Source organism: Lissotriton helveticus, chromosome 2_2, assembly GCF_964261635.1.
Source record: "Lissotriton helveticus chromosome 2_2, aLisHel1.1, whole genome shotgun sequence".
Lineage (NCBI taxonomy): Eukaryota > Metazoa > Chordata > Amphibia > Caudata > Salamandridae > Lissotriton > Lissotriton helveticus.
Window position 1 is genome coordinate 408,974,385 of NC_136060.1, and position 18,146 is coordinate 408,992,530.

The following is an 18,146-nucleotide window of genomic DNA, read 5'->3' on the forward strand; positions in this document are numbered from 1 at the left end:
CTCTTTGTAAAAGATATAGTTAAATTACAGTTTAATTTCACAATACTCACATTTTCTTTGATATTTGGATACATCTAGTCTTTTTTTATGTTAAAAAAAACCTTCAAATGTGAAAAAGTGCCTCAATACTGAAAGCTAAATTATACGCTATGATCGACATTATCAGTAATCGTACACCATAATATGTTGCTAGCACACTTGACGGAATACATTGAGAGAAGTATGTACTATATTGAAACTGAGGGGCCTATTACGATGGAGATCGGAAAACCTCCGTCCTTTGGTTGGAAGCTTTCTCACCCTCATCGTCCATTTCAGTTCCGATCAGCTGATTATGTATCAGCCAATCGGAACTGAAACTGCCCAGTCATTTTGGCTGGCTTTCGACAGGCTCAAAGAACACATCGGCTAGTCGGAACCAGCTCGTAATCCCAAAGGGTGGGCCTTTCCACCCTTGGCATTACGGTGCAAGGTTTCAGGCATGGTTTCCATGCCGGCCTGTCCGACATGAAAACCATGTTGGAAAGCATGTTTGGGGGCCCCCAGCACAGCCCCCTTGTGTGTGCGGCCTCCAGTTGGGGGCTGAAGGGGCACCTATAGTGCCCCCTGTTGATCCCTGCGCCCCGTGACCGGCACCTTGAGATGCTTGCCAGGGGGTGCAGAGATGAATAACACCTCCCATTTCCCTATGGGAGCATGTATTACGGCTGTAATGCATACTCCCATAGGAAAATATCAGAATGCGACCAAACAGTGAGATCTCATTCTAATGAGGTGGGCGGGACTGCTGACTGGAGGCCGGTCGGTCCCATTTAAGAGACGGTGCGTCCGCCCGACATCGTAATCGCCCCCCCGAGTGTCATTCTATCCTAATATGAGCTTAAAACTTGTAATATAGACTCAAGCATTGACCGTGCTAGTAGGTGTGGTTCACAAATGAAAATGCTTCTTCAGTCACTGGTGACTTTAGGCACTCAATAAGAAATCATAGATGCATTCCATCTACCTAAACCTGGTGGGCATATGCTCTCATTAAAACATAACATTACCAACTAAAAAAAGAATGGAATGTTGGGACCTCCAATGAAGGCAATGGAGTATCTCTGGGGTTATAATGGCTGGTAAAAGCCCGGAGTTCCAACATTCCAATGTTTGTCTTCATGTTTCTTGCATTTTAATTGGTAACATTCTTCCCTTAGTGGATGGAATGCTCGAATGACCTTATAGTTCTCTGCCTTGGGCGGGGATTGTTAAATGCACTATCCATGTGGCTCAGGCTTATCACACGAGTTCAGGGCCTTTAACAACTGGTATAGTCCTTAGTAGCGGGCTATAAGGCTTTAACAGCACTTCCACCTACTACACTCCCTACCCATATTCTCACCCACATCTGTCGCAATGTACTTCCACCCTCTATCTGTTCTACCCTCTTCTCCCACCAATCTTCTACTCACTGCAGCATACTAAACCCCATCCCTAGACTGTTTCACTGCCCCAAATCTCCCCCAGGTCTCTAAAATTAAGTAGTCTCGCAATAATCGGTCGGGGGGAGCTCCAGGCGGTGGTCGATTCGACAGCGATCTGTGGGCCCCTTCCACAATTAGGAGTTGCGATAGGTTCTCTGCGCCACAGATGTCTCGGAGCATATTCTCTCATTTGTCTCCAGGCGGCCCACATTGGTTGACTCGGGTAGGCCCGTGATGCGCAGCTTATTGCGCCTCTAACTGACTTCAAGCTCCTCTTTCTTGGCCTGAATCACTACGAGAACCTTGTCCATGTTCGATACCTTAGATGACATCTGCTGTACACAGTCCTCTGTGGTTGATATGCATTGCTCCGCTTTGCCGATTCTGATAGCTTGATTGTCTAGTTTGGTGGCCATGTAATCCATGCGGGTGTTGAGGGCTTCGATTTTCCCATCAATAGATTGAAGACTATTTTGTATGGCTTAACAATGCCTTTTCCATGGCGGACGCATGCTCCGTGGGCACCTCTAATTCTGAGTCAGACGTGGCTCCACGGTCTGACCTGCTAGGCTTTTTCTGTTCAAATATGAGTCGGGATTGTGCTTTATCCGGTTTCCCCATGTTAGATATGACCGAATTACTGCCTGTACTCCATGTTATACACCACGAGTGAGTCCTACTTTGATCAGTTCCACACCAATGTGGCCTGTACAGCCCCCTTTTTGTCTGATATTATGGCATTGCCTAAGAACAGGGGGGGCAGGTCTAGTGCTCAGCAACGACTCTTTCAGTTGGTGGGATGCAGGTTGAGACGCAGGCGGTAACCTCACCTCGTTAATGACACTTGGTGATTTGTTTATTCCTCACACACCACACTGGCGGGAAGACCAGCACCCTCACGGCCTGCAGTCCATTCAAATCACTCTCTCTCAGCAGGCGCCTCTCAAGGGTATAATGTTCCTCAATTCAGTCCGGTATTCTTGGCAGGGTCGCCCAGGGAAGGAGGGAGGGCGATATCGCAGCCGCCCGCCTACATGGATTATCTCGGTATGGCCCCAGCAACATGGGGCAGCCAGGAGGCTGCTTATCCATTGGCTATGTATGCACCCAGAGGAGGAGGGAAGCCTGCAACAGTCCCCAGCAGGTCCCGCTATGGAGGCAGTCGCTACGGGCAACCGCGGCTCTCACCTCGTTGGGCAGCTCACCTCCTCCTATGCGCGCTCCAGCTCCCCAGACGCTTGCTCACGTCCCAGGGGGTGCTGCAAAGTCTCAGCTCTGCCCTCGGGTGCTCCTGGGCCGCTCCGGACCCAGGGGCCACCCCTGATGTCCCTCACCACGGGGCCAAAGGCAAATCACCGCACTGATTGTCTTCCCTCCGTCCAGATGTATCGCCGTCGCCAGCGGTTTCAATGTTACGCGCCCGCAGCCGCTGTAGTCTGCTAGGCGTACCTCCACGAGGTTGTCAGATTCACTGGCGAGAGTTCTCACTGCCATTTTGTTCTGTCGCCAGTCTTCAAATTTCTGGCGCAATGTCGACAAGCACCCCAAAAAAGCGCCTCTTCGGGCTCGCCATACGCTTCCCTCAACTCAGGGGGTCAGCTCCATCGCAATAGATGGTCCGATGGTGACGTGGGATTCAGGATATTGTAGGATGTACGGCGTCAGTCGGTGGAGCACTACAGCGCAGCCATCTTGCCGCGTTCCAAGCCGCGTTGTCTGGTCGTTCCAGGGCCTTAATGTCCCTGGATAGCCCGGCCTCTAGCAACCAAGCCTCCTGGGTCCCGGCAATTGCAATGGAGGTAATGGTACCACTGATGGTTGCTTTAAAGGTGTACTACAAGATGTGTCTGTCGGTATCGGGCATGCCATTCATCTCAAAATAGGCTTGGATTTCTTGCCGTATTTCTGCCACATTGACCTGGTTATGCAGTCTGTGTGGGGGAGCAGCCAATGTGGTAAGGGGTTGCACCAATGCCTCCCAGGTGGAGCTCAAGATTCATGTGGTCCGAGATAGAAATATCCGATATTCATGCCAACTCCAAGGTCCGAATTAGTGACTACGATATAAAAAAGTAGTCGGGGTGGGGGGAGTCCCCCTTGGGACATGGGATCTCGTTGAGCTAATTCTAAGAGTGGAGTATTATGGAGGGAGAGAGGTAGGGGCCAAGGGAGAGATGTCGGGCCCCGGCTGCCTCTTTCCCTTAGTGACCTAGTCCAGCCCGCTGATTATATTACACAGTATGCCAGTGTAGTGTGATGGCAAGGAGGTTGGCAGTACTAGAAAAGAGAATGTGACTGCTCACCTCAATATTGTCAATATAAACCAAATGTAATGAAAATTTAAAATAAACTTAGACTTGTGTGCGTGCTGCCGTTATGGAGAGATCAGACCCCTATCACTCTCTATGCAATAGAAACATTTAAAGAGGGCTGTGGATCACCACAGCCTGAGAAGGGAGCACAGCGTAAATGGACGACACTCAACGTCTCAATTATTTAAACATGAAATTAATACTCTTGACTCAAAGGCCCATAAATTTAATCACACCCTTTTTTCTGGTGTTTATGACAATTTCAAAAACCGAATTCAAAATTCATTGTTATTTGTTAAACAAAATATTCAAATGTCACTATATCTTCATATTATAAGGCTTCCTCATAAATCATGCAATAACATCACTGTCAATGATTAACTGATACACAGTGTCAGAAAATTCAAATACAAATCCCAATGCATCTCGGGTTCAGCAATCGAACCCTTCTTCAGGGGATGTTTCAAATGTTCATGAAGAACAGGTAATATCCAAGTGTTCTCTCCACAGGAACCTACAACACAATTAAGACGTATTGGTACATGGTACCGATGTTTTCATCATTTTTATGCAGATATTTACATTAGTGTCATTACCTAAGTAGAATTTGCACTCTTAATAGATAAAAACTATAAAGAAAGAAGATGAAAAAAAACGGTAACATGTGTGCTAGAATAAAAAACCAAAGTTGGTGATATGGAGTCAAAGCTTTCAATCGTTCTGCTGCAGGTTTCTTTAACATAGCTATCACTGTATGAAAACGAATCCTCAAGGCCCTTTCTGATTTAAGGAGGTTGCCAGATCATTCCACCTGGTCCAATGGGGCCCCGGAGACGGGCGACCTCCATGACTAAGATGCAGGGCTGGCTCTAGGGCAGTGCGATCGGTGCCACCGCACCAGGCGCTGACTTGAGGTGGGGGCCTTATTTTTGCAAGGATATTACAATTTTAAAAGCACCTGCTGCTGCGTTCCTGGCCTCCAGCAATCTTCAGGCATCAATTAAAATTTCAAGATAACTACGTTAATTAATCGTCTTCCTGGAAAGAGACTGGAGGTTTGTCTAGTGGAAGTTTTGACTCATCCAAAGGAAGTGAATAGGGTTAAAATGCCTGCTGCTAAGAACATGTACCATGCAGATCACAAAGTGCATATAATGTAAATAGGCAAGTGGGTTACCAATTCTGTAAAAGAGCTTTTTGTTACATGTAGTTTAAAAGTCAAAATCCAAATATAGAACATTGAGCTATTAACTGTCATCAAAGAGCTGCATGCAAACTGCTCGGTATATGTTAGGGCTATATTTTTTTGCAGTCTTTAGTTATCCTAATCTTCCCAAAAGGGTTCATTTGCGTAGAAAACAATTTTTATTATTAAACAGAACTCCTAACAATGGTTTGGTGTTTTTAAATCCTGCTTTTCCAGAATATTGACTCTTAAACTATATTGCCTACCAGTATCGATGACATGTCACTCCTACACTACATCTTGTAGTCCTGTCTGACGGAACACTTCCTATGCACTGAAATACACACATATGAATGTGTGCAATGTGTTTGTGATGTAAAGTGCTCTGACAGCTTACACTGGCATGTGTGGTGCTATAAAAGTAAACGAATCTGAGAGATAGTGGCTCTGGAGACTTGTGGGGCACTGTTAAAGGGTGCTAGTGAGGGAATCTGTGGCAGAGATGGCCATTGAAGGAACGCCAACAAACATTGTCGCACAGGGCGCCACCCGTGCTAAAGCCTGCCCTCAACTGCACTCTCCCCACGTGCATCTTAATGCACGTGGGGAGAGTGCAGTTGAGGCAGGCGAAGAGTAAGTCAGTGACTGGGTGCCATCCAGAGATCATAGGTGTTGTATGATGTCTTACTTTGCCGGTAATATCAAATCACTCCGATACTGAGCCTTCTTTCTTGGACGCGGTACAGTTGTCTACTCTGGACGCAGAGGGACTCTAGGCTTTCTGTGTAGTGAGGCTGGGCTGGAAAGACTGTAATCTTCCGAAAGCTGAAGTAGTTGCTGAGCCTCCCGCAGGGATCGGATAGACTGCCCTCCCACGAAAAGATCAGGGCGAAGGGGTGGCTCCATTGATATTTAACATTCAGCTCTATTGGCTTGTCGTAGTGTGACAGGGTAGAGATCCTAGAAAATTTGGATATGATGTCCGTCGTAAGCCAATTCTGTTTTCTCCCTGGCAGCGAGGAAAGCTACTTCCTTCTCCGTGAAGAAGTGCACCCGGGCGAGGACGTCCGTTACGACCCCAGGATTACGGCGACCCGGTGAGCACTGGCCAAAGTCAGTGGGGAGGTGTCCTCATCGCCCCTGACAGTCTGAAGGAGATTCGCGGTATAGGTCATGATGTCCTGCTCCTCCTAGGGACCCCTCTAATGCAGAGATTGTTCTTCCTACTCCTGTTTTCTAGGTCTTCCTGTTTTATTTGGAGTGCTATGTGTTGTTCTTCTTGAGCCGTCATCCTGCATCCTCCTGATCTTACGTCGGAGTGTCAACAGTACACTCAAGATCATCCACTCTGCCTCCGATTTCAGGCGTATTCCGCCTTAAGTCGTGCAAACATGCTTTAAAATCTGATTTGAGGGAGCCTATCTTTGACTTAATTTCTTGCAAGAGTTTGGGCATGAAGGCCTGCGTGTGGGGGCAACAGGGGGTCCGGCAGAGCCACAATGGTGGGCCCATCTTTAGCCACATGGAATGAACTGTAGCTTCTCTACTGGGGGCCAAGGAGGACTCTTTTCATGTCCATCTCGGACCCCACCCCATTCCCAACGCGGGTGTCCGGTTACTGGGCTGGTGGCACTGTGTTGTGTTTACAGTTAGAGCATGGGCCCGACATCCGGGGCCTAGAGGATGAAGTAGCCCAAACCTCCCCAATGTACTCTATCCCTTGGCTCAATTGCCCCAGCGCACAAAAGAGCAATCCAGATGTAGGCCCCAGCATCACCTCAGCTGTCCAGGGTGGGCAGGGCCGGCAAGGAGATCCCAAATACGCTCCAGAGTCCAATCCAGTCAATACGTGGTAGGCACCTGTATCGTGGAGGCAGGTGAAGGCGGATGATGTGTCTCCAGCAGGCTCCCAAAACTGATGGGTGCAGGACCCGCAAGGGCCAGAACCCTAGCAGCATCCAGAGGGACCAGAGACTGATCTCCTCCAACGTGTGGTTGACTGGGAGGGTGTACTCGCTGCCCGACAGTGCAGTCGCTCGCCTCTACCACACTCTGAGGGGGGAGGGCACGCCAGTGGCCAGGCCAAGAGCACTTTTCCACTAGTTCTGGCCCATGGTGTACAGCATTAGCGTGGTGAGGCCCACCGCTGCGACGGGAAGCGAGGCCTCAAGTCCATGAGAGTGAAGAGGTAGGAGGTCCGGCCTGGGTGACTACTCTGAGGGGCATATGGCTCCTCCAAGCTGGTGCACTTCTCAGTTCTCTATTGACTCGGGTGGTGGTGTTACCCCCTCTGCCTGATAGTGCAGCTGATCCCCCCCCTGCCCACCCCCAGCCACAGGGGCCCAGCCACCAGGTCTTTACTAGTTTAGAAGGGAAGTGGGGGGGAGATGCTCACTGCCCAACTGTGCAGCTGATCGCTCCCCACTCTCACCGGCCCAACATGCTCTTGCTCTATCGCTCACCTCGCCTTGACGCTGTCCTGTTGGAGGGATCCAACGGTGAGTCGTTGCAGCATATATGGGAGCCCCAGGAAAGGCCAGCCCATTCCTCTCCACACTACGTCCACAGCAGGTCCCTCTGGTTTCAGTAACTTGGGGTCCGTTGCAGTCCCCGCAGGGGCCGGTAAGGATTTGGATTGACGTTTTCCCCCACCAAGGTGAGCGGCTAGGCCAAGGCACCAATGAGAGAGGGTGCGAGACTGGCCCTCTGGTGTCATGCAGAAAGGTAGGCGGGGCATGGGCTCAGCCCGCTTCAGTCACGGATCGGACCGCAGGGCCCGATGGGTGGAAGTGTTGGAGCACCACACAACAGACCGTCCAGCAGGCACGGTCTGCTCACAAGTTTGGGTAATTTGCAGACCTTGAAACAAATTACAGATACATGATTTGGGTTCTCACCTACCCGCAAACTTCATTGGAGACAATAAGTTCAGTAGTTTGGGTGCCCACAGCCTTCGACAAACTAATTCCAAAGGGAGCTTCAAAACAAGCCAAAATAATGGAGGCTTTTTGGTTGATTGAAGAGTCGAAAAAGATAAATGAACACATCTCAACACACAATCTGAGATGGCTCAAATCCAAGAACCCTGAAGACTTATGCAAATTATTACTGACACTGCTCCTCATGGGATCTGTCAATCACAAACTGCAATGCAAGCCTCCCCATCCCTCCTCCCTCAGGAAAAGGCCACAAGCAACCCCCCAGTAGTTCTGTATGGGCAGGCCCATGTCAGTACTGATTTGTGAAGGTGGCCCTCTGTCTAGAGTGGCACAGTTGGTAAACAATAATAGGCTGGATTGCTATCCAGACTGATTGCCGGTGGTTTAAAGTATTTGAAAGCAGTCTTGGATGACATACAAAAGAGTTGATAAAAATTATGTAGTTGCATTACTACTCCTGAAGCTTTTGATACAGTACACAATGATTCCTTCATTCTTACACTTGAAGAAATCAGTAAAGATGGCACTCTTACTTGTATTTTCTCTTACCCGAACAACAGGTCTTACCCGAGTCATATACCGCTTTTTAGGTCGAGCCTAGGCAGTGCAGTGTAATCCTGCCTGCTGCTTGTCATTGGTTCACTCCTGCAGTGCTCTTCTTTCCTGGCTCACTATTGGGTGGTACGCCTGATTCACCACTTCTGTATTATGCCGAGAAGCACCGGCCAACTCCAGTTTACTTACTCTGTAGGTGTTTCGTTTAGGGACTACTTTTATTTTCTGCTAGTGATATTTTATCACTTCGGCGCCCGCTTTATGGGCCGCTTGATGCATAACTTTACTGTACACAGACCGCGCGCTTCATGTTTCAGCATAGTGCCCACTCATGTTTATTTTCTTATCACCATGGCGCCCCCTTCACAGGCCACCATGTGCATAACTTTTATGTGCATGGGTGCCGCGCATTTTTCAATACGGCGCCCGCTTTCATGTTTACATCACGGGCGCATGTTTGTTTACAGCGGCAATAGCTCCAAGTTTTGAAAATGTGAAAAACTTTGCATTGTAAATTCTTGTTTTATTAAGTCCCTACGTCATAAAAACAGGAGTACCACAAGAATGCATCATTTTACCTCTACTATTCAGCGTTGCTGTACCCCTCTAAAATATGAACTGGGAGTACATTTGTAGGGAAATTTCAGGCTATTCAGTTCTGCCCGAGAAGCCCATTGGCACTTTTCTGATACTTGATTGCTGCAAGCCCATAGGGTTCACCTAATTGCTTTGGGTGACCACTGAGTTTCACCACCTAGTACACAGGCAGGTGCCCCAGCACTATAAATGTAGATTGTATCTGATAGAGACATCTAGCCGCAGATTCCTTAACTTAGAAAAGTTTCTCCGAAGAAAACGTCAGCGAGCCAGGAGGGACTTATATGACCTCGCTGAATTCACATATGTGGACAACGTCAGGGCGGTGCTGAGATGCTGCTGCAAAAAATGTGCCGGATCCAGTCTGACACCTGGGGAAATTATAAGTTAAGGAATCTGCGGCTAGACAACGTCTCTACCAGATACATCGTTAACGAAGGTAAGTAACTCGTACTTTTGCGTAAAATTGCACAATAAATGAAAAAGGCTCGTAGGTGTGTGTGGAGTACCCCACAAAGGAGAAGAGGGTTGGGGGGAAGAGGGGAAAAAGACACGAGGGATAGCAGAGCGTGGAGGGTGGGAGAGCGCAAAAATGAGAAGGACAAGATGGAGTGAGGCTGAAAACAAAACTGATTGTGAGGTGAGAATCTAACAGAAAAGAAGAATACAAGCGCAGGATTGAGGGGGGAAGAGCACACGAGGTGGAGAACAACATGGACGGAGAGAGAAGCACAAGAGGGAGAGGAAAACACAGTGGGGGGAGCACGGGAGAAAGAACAAGAGGGGTGGGGAGAAATATGCAAGAGAGAAATATGGAGGAGAAGGAAAAGAAGAGAAGCGCATGAAGAAAAAAGCGGGAAAACTATGCAGTCTTTTGGATTGCTTAAGCAAAAAGAATAATGTAACGCCCTAAAATGGAGCAGTAGTAGCAGACAAGTAGAGAGGCAATGCACAAGGGCAGGGAGAAACAGAACCACAAGGCAAGTCATTGAATCAGAAACAAGGAAGTGAGAATGACCAAGCCAATCAATAGGAAGCAATGGGTGAGCTTTAAGCCCCTGTAAATTCTTGGTAAGCTGACAATATGTTTCTCACCCAGACGTCTGCTCTGTGTGGTAGGCTCAACCTAGAAATATAATCAGTTTCCTTCAGAAATTTCCATTTTTTGGGCTAGAATCAAAATTAATTAAATGAGACATTTTCTGGACTGGGAACTGGTGTAATAAAAAAAACAACCTTTTGAGTTACTCTTATTGTCCAACTAGTTTTCTTTAAAAATGTTCCTGGCGCAACCAGGCCTAGTAGTTCGAGATTCTTGGATGTACAATTTTTCATGTAGCTTCCCCCACCTTCCAGGCCTTTTCTGCACCAAAGCAGTACTTCATTAACAAATCATAGCAATTCCTCCGGGAGCAAAGTCACTAATTTCATGTCACAACTTATGATACAACAATGCATTGCCATTTGGGGCCCGTGAAAAAGTGAAACCTGGATAATCACTCAGCAATAAATACTGCACAGTTTTCAACAAACACATCACACGATGGAGCTGACATAGTGCTCAGGTCCAATATCTGATATTAGAGAACTTCAGTCTCATTGATACAACCCGATATGCAAGAGCTAAAAGAAAGGCTTTACTATAGAATAGAATGTCACAGTCCAGGCATATAGTACAGATTGGTGACATAATCGTTTGTGGGTTTGTATAGCTTGAACCTAAGCGACAGACAGTGGAGTACTGTACAAGGTCATGGAAGTACATACTTCCCTTCCTTCTTGCCATTCATTGCACACACAAAGGCATTGAGAGGAGTCCCGAATCATCCAAACCTACCCTTTGCTACATGCTCAAAATGATTACTGTGTTTATGAAATGATGCAGCCATCCTGAATATCAGTCGAGTTTCAACAAAAAAATACAAGGATTAGATTCTCTCGTACCGAAACTGGAAAGCGCTTGAAAAACTCAGTACCTCCACCGGAACCTTTGAGGTGGAAGACAGTTTCGCTATTACCAGCTCAGTGGAAGACAACTACAGGTCCTTTAGCTCAAGAATCACTTCTCTTGCGGACGCTGCTGCCCCTCTTAAGCTCTGTAAACCGAAAGGTAGAGCCCTGGCGCCATGGTACAACGATTCTTTGAAATCCCTTAAATCAGCCTGCAAACAAGCTGAGAGAAAGTGGAGACACGGATACTATAACAACAATAAAATCCTTTGGAAGAAGGCACTCCGTGACTACAAGTTCGCTATTGCAGAAAGTAAAGCGAACTACTATTGCTCCACCATTACTAATGCAGCCAACAGTCCAAAAAGCATATTCCAGATTTTGGACAATATCTTACACCCTGACTGCGTCAAAAACTCCATCCCCCCCTCTCAGTCCCTCTGTGACAATCTTGCTCAGTTTTTCACTGATAAAATTGAGACCATCATTAATAACCTGGCAACACCCCCGCCTTCCACTCTCTTCACCCTCCCCGAAATCATCTCCACTAACCCTGTTTCTCTGAGGCCAACCTGTTTTTCCACGAACAAATTGCTGGCTTTCCCTCTTATTTCTCAAGTAGAATTTGAAACAGTTGCACAGGGCATTACCTCCGGATCCCCCCTTGACCCTCTGCCACCGAAAATATGGAAAGCCTGTGGGCTCCAATTATTTTACACCCTTCGGTTGATATGCAACCAATCCCTGAGCTGTGGCGTCGTTCCCCGCTCTTGGAAGCAAGCGCTTATTACCCCGCTGCTAAAGAAACCCACGCTCAATCCAGACTGTTTGTCCAACTTCCGTCCCATATCACTCTTGCCCTTCCCAGTGAAGGTGCTCGAACGCTGGGTCAGTAAATGCCTCTCTACCCACCTTGAGCAGCACCATTTTTTGGACGAATTCCAATTTGGGTTTTGCCCAGCCCATGGCACTGAAACCGCGGTGCTCACGGCCATGGAGGAGCTCCGAATGCGCGCAGACAGGGGCCAAGCTGTGGCCCTCATTTTACTTGACTTGTCTGCCGCATTCGATACCGTCAATCACAGAATCCTGCTCCAGCGGTTGAGAGCGGCAGGGATTGACGGCACGGCCCTTATCTGGTTTCACTCCTACCTCAGCGACAGAAAACAAGCTGTCTCCCTTCCCCCTTTTCAATCGGTCTTTTCCCCGGTCCCACACGGTGTCCCCCAGGGTTCCTCTATCAGTCCGATTCTTTTTAATGTTTACTTAAAACCTCTGGTCACGTTAATCAAGTCACACAACATGACCACAGTAAACTATGCGGACGATACACAGCTCCTTCTCTCGTGGGAAGGCGAAGACTCCATCTCCTTACAAGCCTTCCATGACTGCCTACGAGACACGGCACGCTGGTTGCACCAGAACTCTCTTCAGTTCAACTCCTCGAAGACTGAGGTGATGTACTGCCCTGCGAGTCGCATACCCCGCCCTCTGCCCGCTGAGTTCTGGCCCCCGGAGAACTCCAACAACCCCCCACCAGTTACCACCGTCCGTAACCTGGGCGTCATGCTCAACCATCAATTGAGCATGGAGACTCAGGTCTCAAGAACAGTCGCAACCTGCACCGGCCTTATGCGCTCACTGCGCAAAGTCTTGCCTCTGCTCCCATCCTCCGCCAGAGCACTAGTAGTCAGGTGTACTATTCTTAGTCGCCTTGACTACTGCAACGCCCTGCTGCTTGAATCACCGGCGACACTACTGGACAGACTCCAACGAGTCCAGTCAGCAGCAGCCAAACTGGCTCTAGGATGGACCAGGAGATCCTCGGCCACTGCCGCACTGGCCGAGTTACACTGGCTGCCTTTGAGGCAACGCATTGCCTTCAAGGCCCTTTGTTTGGTCTTCAAGGCACTGCATGGAACAGGACCCAGACCTCTCCAACGTCTATTCTCCTGGTATACCCCCACCAGAACACTTAGGTCCACTACTGCTTGCCTCGCGAGAGTGCCCAGATGTAAGAAGGCCAGGATGGGAGGAAGATCGTTCAGAGTAGCTGCAGCCAAGTTATGGAACAGTCTACCCGCCGAAATTCGCCATATCCCTCATCTCCTCCCATTCAGGAAACGTATCAAAACTTGGCTCTTTCCCCTGTCCCTATAACAAAAATTAACTGGCCTTTTCCAGCTCCTCCCCCGTCAATAAACCACAGGAGTAGTTATCAGCGCCAGGATACCTGCCAGGTGACAGTCGCGCTTTATAAATATTTTAAATAATAATAATAAATAAATATTAATAAGATAAAAGAAATCTTACAAAGCACATGTGCATCATACTCTAACCTCTCAAGGTTCCCTTTTCACCATCACACGGACAGCAGACTCCCCTCCCTGTTGCACACAGCCTTGGCAACAGGAAACAAACATACACCAGCAAGCAAGCATTTGTTGTGCTGACAGTGACTAATGTCCCTATAGTATCACTTAGAAATGCAAGTAACCTTCAGTTTGCACATAAAGCCATCAGTTGAAGATTCTCTTTCCTAGAAAAGCAGTTCTTGACATAGCCTTGTCAGTGGGTCCATGACTGCTTTGAAAATGTAATAATATGAACAGATTAATAGCATATATGCATGGAATAAAAACAAAATGAAAATTGAAAATTCTAAAACACTGTAAATACGAAGAAATTTGAAACTGGAGGCTAAAAATTAAGTGTTCGACACGTGGCTGTAGATACACATGTTTTTTATTTTTTATCAATCTTTTTTTTACATTTTCACAACCCTATAAAAGATATATGGAAAACGTAGCAGTTGAACATAGCTGATTTACTGGTTCGCGATAGTCAAAACATTATTACATGCAAGTCCATTTTTTCAAAAGCAAACTAAGGAAGCAAGTTAGCGTTGGCACCTTAAATTCCCGACTTAATAATGGGACAATATTGCTGAGCGAATATAATGTCATAATAATTACTCTCACAAGGGTGTGAACTCCACGTCGTTATCTATAGTCACAGCAGCTGCCTGTGTGCGCAGGTATGTCTCTAATGGAGTCCAGATATTTTTCGGTCGTGATTTGACTGACATGAGTTCCCAGTACTGTGTAAGCTGCTCATGGCAGTATGATTCATCTCTAAGCCAGTCTGCTAGAAGCAACGTTCCATGCTTACCCCATCTCATTGCCACCCTGCGCTTAGCTGGTAGCAGAAGGAGTGCCATCAGTCTATGCCTGTTCAATCGTACCTCCTGAACAAACCCCAACAGTGCTACTTTGGGCTAGCAACCTAGTGGGCAGCCCATGATGTAATCCAGTGAGTTGAAAACCCCTTCTCAGTATCCAGATATACTAGGACATGCCCAAGCTAAGTGTAAAAAGTCAGTGTCTACAGAGTAGCATCTAATACAGATAAAGTCTGTGCCCAATCCCATCCTAGCCATGCTTACTGGAGTATGATGTAGTCTGTGTATAAATTTAAAATGGATGAGGGAGCGTCAAGATGGCGGTCGCACTTTAAGGGTGCTCTGGACCCTTCCGTCATCCGCTCCGAATCCCGCAATATCCAGCAAACTGGCGTTTGCATCCTGGAGCGAAACTTTTCCCCCCTGTCACAGGAACTCCGATTCGGGAGAACGGCACTGGAAGAGCCTGCCTGCTACGATTTCCAGCGTGCAGCCTGCAGCAGACTCACCATGATGGCGGACCCGGCCCTGCTCTTGTGAGGACAGAGTGTCCAAAACCAACCTGCTGGGTGTCCCGGGCCAATCTGCAGCGCTGTCCCGACCGTCCTGCCTGTGAGCGTCCTCTGGGGCTGAGCAGATTACCACTGCTCCCCGTGCAGCCGCCAGGCAGCACGCTCCTTCGGGCGGCCTGCTGGCGCTGAATTGGGGTGGGTCCGGCCATGGGAGCTTTGTTAGTCGTGGAGATGGGACGTCCTGAGTGCCGCCGCCCCCACCTGTGGACTTCTCTCCAACGAGACGCCTTGACAGCTCTGGCAGCTTCACTGACCGTGTACACTGTGTGGGGCCCGGTGAGGAACGCGGACCTGGGGTAGTGTCGATCCCCCATCTCGCCTGTGGATCTGTGTGCCGGAAGGCGTTGCTGGGGCCTATATGCGGGCCTGGAACACTTGGCGGCCTCTACCTTTCCCCTGGGCTCCCATGGTGCAGGACTCTGCGTGGGAGCCGTCAACCTGGAGGAGAGACCCCAGGCAGACCACCACCCGGGGCCTGAGGTGGTGCGGCGAGGGAGCACAGCATTGCGCCCTCCAATAGAAGACCTGCAGGTGAGTCCGGGCCGGGACTGGGCCGCCTCCCCCTCCCCACCCCCCTCCTGCATATGCTCCGAGAGTAGGCTGAGCCCGAGAGACAGCGAGGGCCCCACTGCTCCGCCCGGAGACTCTGGGTGCCTGGAGGACCTGCATCTTATCCTCACCTGCCGCTTGATGCCACGCAGCAAGAGGCTCCACGGGGGCCGACCTCAGCAGTGAGAGAGGAACTGGTTCAGACTGGCCTGTCGCAGAGTCGCCCGAGGGGGTGATCAACGGCTGTGGCACAGAGTGGGCCCCTTGTAAGTCTGTGACTCATCTTTACCAATGGGATTGAGGCACTGAGACTGACCCTTGCCTCTGTCCTGGCTCCTTGCTCCACCAGTCCTATAGAAGGCCACCTACCTTTTGGGACCTGCGCCCCCTCCTTCCTCAGACTCCCCGTCTTTGGCACAGCAACTGTTCCCCGGTCCATTTTCAGAAGGACCCCAAGGCTCCGGACTGACGTCCCACCTCTCGCCTTATGGGCCCCGTTGGGGGGCCTGAACTGTGGGTCTCTTCTGGGGGACCTACAGATGGATGAATGTGATCCTGCCTCTACCCTGGACGCGCTGCTGTGCTGCGGCTCCTCAGAATTTCCTGCTCTTCAGAGGAGCTGGCCCGGCTGCCCTGAAGGGTTTCTACCCTCACCCGCTCTGAGCCTCCAATTGCATCCTGAGACCACTTTAAGTAACACAAGGGCCCCGCCTGACTGCACTGGTGTGGTCCCTGCTCGCGGCTGCAATGCTGTCTGTGTCTGGGAACCCACATAGGTCACACAAACCCAGGAATGCCATCCTGAAACCCGGGGTTATGTAGGAGACAAGCCCGTGAGCCGCTCAACCCGGGCTCTGCCCTCGGCCGCCAATCTTCATCTGAGGCGGTGTCCTCAAACCGCACCACCCATAGCTTAACCACGCACCTGAGTCCCACAACCCAAAATCCGACAGTAGAGTTGGTGAGGACCCTTCATTTAGAGACTTCCTACACGAGACTGAGATCACTACGCCCCCACACTTGACCCAGTTACAATGGGGAAGGACCGAGGCTCCAAAGCACCTGCCACACAGACACAGACCAAAATGGATCAATTCACCACATCTGACTCTGGCCCCAACGCAGGGACCGCAGGGACTGTCTCCCTCCCATGGAGCGACCTCACTGCAATTCTACAGGCGATCAGCGCGTCCCAGGCATCGGTGGAGGGCAAAATCGGGGCGGTCAAGGTGGACATGGGCCTCATCCAACACGATCTTCGTAATGCCACAGCCCGCATCTCAGAGGCAGAATCTCTCCTCTCCACAGTTGAAGACGACGTTCATCAACTAAAAGAGCAAGTAGCCCACCTTCAGATCCATACCAAAGAGCTGTACAAAAGAGCAGAGTTGGCTGAAAACCGCTTGTGATGCAACAACCGCCACCTGGTGGGTTTTCCTGAAGGATGCGAACAGAACGAGATGGCCACGTTCCTAGAGAAATGGATAGCATCATGGATGCCCAAAGATACTTTATCGGCCTGGTTTGCTGCGAGGGTTCCCACCGTTCCCTCACGCCTAAACCACCTCCTGGTGCCCCACACCGTCCCATCATAGCCAGGATCCTTAACTTTACAGACAGGGACACCATTCTGAAAGAGACGTGGAACTTGGGTACCCCGACCTTCCAAAACTATAAAATAATGATTTTCCCCAACTACACCGCAGAAGTCCAGTCTCCGAGACATTCTTACACAGAAGTCAAACAGAAGCTGAGAGCACTTGGTCTCCAATATAGGCTACTCTTTCCAGCTCGCCTTCGCCTCATCTTCCAAGAAAAGGTATTCTTCTTCGACTCGCCACAATCGGCCTGGACCTTGCTGACCCCTCAGGTCTCATCCTGCTTCTCTCTCCGGCCCCACCGGACCCCCAAGACCAGGGGTCACTGCCTTCCAAACAACAAAGGAGACGCACACAGTCACGCAGGGCTCGTAGAGGCCGCAGGGGCGCATCTAGATCACCTGGATCTACTGTTAGGATCCCTGCGGTTGTCATTAGCCAGGCGGACTCCTCACCCCGCAGCGTTCAAGATCGGCTGAGAGTTTGTCCCTTGACCACAGCCCGAACATGGAGGCCGTGGACTCTGATTCTTCACGGATCCCGGTGATTTAATAAACACGATACCGCCGCGAAGCGGAGTCCACAGGTGGCTCAATTTTGAACTCTGGGATGCATGTTCCACTGAATCACAGAACCTAGAATAACCTGCACCTCGCAGGATCCCCTAAGGAACGCATCCCCCTCAGTTCCTTGGATCAAACGCTCACAGGCTCTAACCTCTCTCGAAGTCCAGTAATTTGATGTCCTCCAAGGGATCGACTAGAGGCACAACAACTCATTAATACCTGGACACCAAAGATACATACCCAGCAGTAACGTAATGTAGAACTCTAGTCAATGCCGATGCTGCACTCCCATTCAGCAAAGGTGGAGGGGTCCACCACTCATCTCTTGCGCTAAGCGCTGTCGCCCAACCTGTTCATCTACAGTTGTAGGGCAGCATGCTTCAGTTCCAGAAGTATAGCGTGGGGGAGGTGGGGGGTGGCTTTAGGACCGTTGTCCATTGTTTGGTTTTACGTTTTCCACTGCACCCTTCCTTTTCAACAGCACTAGCACTTTGGCGCAAGATTCCTACACAGGCATAGCACCCTCACTCACTCAGCTCTGCCCCGCGGGCTCATGTCTGCCTTATGCCCAGCCCCAGACACATCACAAGGTGCAATCCACCATGCCCTAGGCACCATCTGTCCCTCATGGCACACACAAATCAAAGATATAACTCTCTCCAGGTCATGTCCTGC

At 49.5% G+C, this 18,146-nt stretch overlaps 1 protein-coding gene across 5 annotated transcripts in view; it reads left to right on the forward strand.

The window, feature by feature from the left end:
- RNF212 (ring finger protein 212) overlaps positions 1 to 18,146 on the forward strand; it is a 348,304-nt gene that overhangs the window by 201,248 nt on the left and 128,910 nt on the right. The window lies entirely within an intron of this gene.